This window comes from Ictalurus punctatus, chromosome 20, assembly GCF_001660625.3.
Source record: "Ictalurus punctatus breed USDA103 chromosome 20, Coco_2.0, whole genome shotgun sequence".
Lineage (NCBI taxonomy): Eukaryota > Metazoa > Chordata > Actinopteri > Siluriformes > Ictaluridae > Ictalurus > Ictalurus punctatus.
The window spans coordinates 24,059,069-24,062,726 of record NC_030435.2 but is presented as its reverse complement, the minus strand read 5'-3'; positions in this window follow the sequence as shown (position 1 = coordinate 24,062,726).

Genomic DNA, 3,658 nt, shown 5'->3' with positions numbered 1-3,658 from the left:
TTTATTGTGTAGTTGGACTGTGTTGGTTTTCAACAATTAAAAGTGAAAACCCCGCCCTGCTGCTTAGCAACGGCGTACGTGCGTTACTCCAGGCCGAAGTGTACGGGCGAAGGTATGTTTACGAGGTACAGGTCTGAGGCCAGATGACCTTTGGCTTGAATGGATTTAGCAGGAAGCACCGCGGAGAGTTCGATTCAAGTTCGACGTTCCTGCTTCTGCTAGCGAGCGTTTAAGTTCACCAGTCAGTTGAGTTTTTACAAATGATATTTATTTTTATACTACTCTATAAACCCCAAACTGCGTTCTGATTGTCTGAACGTCTAGCGACGATGGAGGATAACCAGCCATTAGTCACGCGTCAGCGCGGATTTTACCGAGCGACAGCCGTCCACCAGTCTCCAGGGGCGGAGCTTAAGTTAAATCCGATCGACCGGTCATAAAGTTGATCGTGACATCACGTCGCTACCGTAAAGTCTTTTTTTTCGTCCTCCATCTCGACTTAGCAGTCGACTTAAAACGCTAGTTTTAATGACCGTATATAGTAATAAATTAGCGACATTAACTGCTCTAGAATGATGTAACGTTGTTAGCAAGCTAGCTACGGTTAGCTAAATAATAAACACTGCGTGTACTGACGTTATAGTTAAAGACTTACTGTCGTCGTCTCGCGCCGGATATCAGGAGGCGGATGCAAGTGCGCGCTTTCTTTACGGACAAAATTACAAACAAAAACGAACAAAGTCAAGACATGAATAATAGTAGAACTAGCAAAAACGAGAACCCTGGGGGGAAAAAACCAGACCGCGGTACAGAAGTTATATAAGGACACTAATCACTAACAGGGGAAACACAAAACAGGTGTGTGCGATAAGGGAGGCATGTGACGAGGTCAGGTGATTTTCTGGGGCTGCTGGGAAAATCTGAATCGATACCTTCTGACCAATCGGAATCCAGGATTGTGATGAACGTGTCGTTTATACAGCACCGATATACTGTGTATATACAGATGTTTACCTGAGGCAGGTGATATGCAGGAGGTTTTTCACCTGAGGACCTTTTCACACAGTTACTACACAATAGAAAAGCACCACACGACACACCGCGGCTTAACTGTGACTGTGCGGATAATACGCTGGGCTTTTCACCTTTCCTCCGAGACGTCTAACATTTCCATTAACCGGCTCAAACTGGAACATTCCACAGGCTGGGTCCTATTAAATCCCTAAAGAAATTACCCTCTCACATAACGTGTGCAAAAACCAGCGCCGTAATCCTCCCAAGGATCTGCTTAATACCACTTCCTGCTGCGATCAAAGCCGGAGGAAACAGTGCTGGGGCGTAAATCTGAGCCGTGTCCAAGCACGTCACAGGCAGCGTACGGGTTTTATCGGCCGTGTGCGTATCCGTGGGTACAGGAGTGAAAGTTTAATCGGGGTTAGAATTTTCCAACATAGTTTTAGGTCCAATACGATGAAGTTCCCGTGAATCGAACACGGACGCTATGCACAAAGTCGCACATTTCTAAATCATACAAATTACACAAACTTCAAAATCTTTATAACTGTTCGTGTTATATCTACGAATCCTACTTTGCATCTCATGAATCACTTAATGCTTTCATGCTCCGTTATCGAATCATCGTTGTCCACAAAAACGACAAAATAATGGGACTGAAACGTGGGGGCGGGGCCAAAATCGACGTCCGATCGAGAGCAGCAAAAGGCAGGGCTAAAACATAATATCACCTCAAACAGAATGTCTGGATATTCGCACCTGGCCCCGCCCATCAGCACCGCGATATGATCCATGTGCGTTTTGTTCGGCACTCTCGATCTAGTCTGGAAGTCGCATGTAAGAAAAATCGACGACACGAACGTTGTAAAATCGTAAATCAGGATCTGAAGCAGTAATTTATAATTTAGAAAAGAACAAAAAAACCCCTGTCTAATACGCTAACCGCTAACTAGCTACTGACTTTTATTCTGGCGTCTCTATTTCGGCGTACTGTTCTCAAACAACGCGACTCGGGTTGAGTTCAACTCTCTCTCCAGAGCACAGTTTGACTGAGTAAGTGAAGAGAAGCCATCCTTGTAGCAGGCCGGGTGGACGGACGGCACGCCTCAGCGCCGCACTGATAAAAAGCGTGTAGATTAATGATAGAACAGCTGTGTGCGGTGTTTCAGTCATTGTTTGTGTGCCAGGCATTTCCTCCTGCCTTGTGATCCGAAGTGCGTAAGGCTGATGTCAGAATATCTGTTTCTAACAAAGGCCCTCTCTGAGACACAGTGTCCCTCGTTGGCGCTTTTGATGGGCGCGATAAGACCGCCGCACATCTGTGACGAGTCATCTGTGACATATTTTGGGCATATATGCCCAGTATGGAAAACATGGAGACAAACGAGTATTTTTGTAGGATTATTTTCGTATAACTGTATGAGGCGGAGCCAAATGAAAAGCTCAAAAGTGAACCGAGGTTTTAAGTCCTAGAGGAGACTGGACGGTCGTTACGCACTGGAACACTTGCATGAAGAGGATGTAGAAAAACGGCACACCTTTCTGACACCTACTTGCAAAAAACTATGCAGAATTCAAAATAAAGAAGGTTTTCATTTGACTCTCCCTTATATAGAGCACAAGCTGGGACTACTGGGACGGATTTGATGGGAATTTGTGTCTTTAATCAGTCACGTTAACTGCTGTCCTGTGTTGACGCTGAAATGTGCAGGGGTTTACTCAGGAATGCACAACCGATGCGTTTATAATCGTTTATACGTTTCGTCACAGGTAGAAATGCACGGAAATGTACAGAGTTTTCTTTCACCGCCGTTCCTCCAGTCCCGCCTCGGTCAGGAGACGGACCGTGGCGATTTCCAGTGTGGACGCAGCGTTTATGAAATCTCCCTCAGCCTCTGAATCAGCACAAAGTCTGATGTTTGCGGTTTCTGAAGAGCTTTCAGCTCGTTCCATAATGCGGCTTTTGAAATTCAGTGGGGCCTCGAGTGAACTGAACCCTGTGCCAGTTAGCAAAATGCCATCTTACGCAACAGCACAGAACTACGTGAATTAATTACCATACGGCCCGTACAGCACACAATGAGCTTCTGAGCTCGTTTCGTGGTGTCACTTCCAGTTAGCGACTCTAATCAGGGACGACTTTCGCCATTCATTAGTCACCTTCCTGACGCTGGCACTTTAGTTTTTCTCTACGGGACGGTCCTTAATCTGCCCGCTGTCCCCTTTAGGAGAATAAATATTATACAACAGTGCTGGTGAGTTCTCCACTCTGATTGGTCAGACGATTCCACGATACAAAATGTAAAAATATAAAAAGATTAAAAAGTAGCACGCCTCCAGGGTCGGGGGTTGGATACCCACCGTGGCCCTGTGTGTGCGGAGTTTGCGTGTTCTCCCCGTGCTGCGGGGGTTTCCTCCGGGTACTCCGGTTTCCTCCCCCAGTCCAAACACACGCATGGTAGGCTGATCGGCGTGTCTAAAGTGTCCGTAGAGTATGAATGGGTGTGTGAGTGTGTGTGTGATTGTGCCCTGCGATGGATTGGCACCCTGTCCAGGGTGTACCCCGCCTCGTACCCCATGCTCCCTGGGACAGACTCCAGGTTCCCCGTGACCCTGAAAAGGATAAAGCGGTATAGAAGATGGA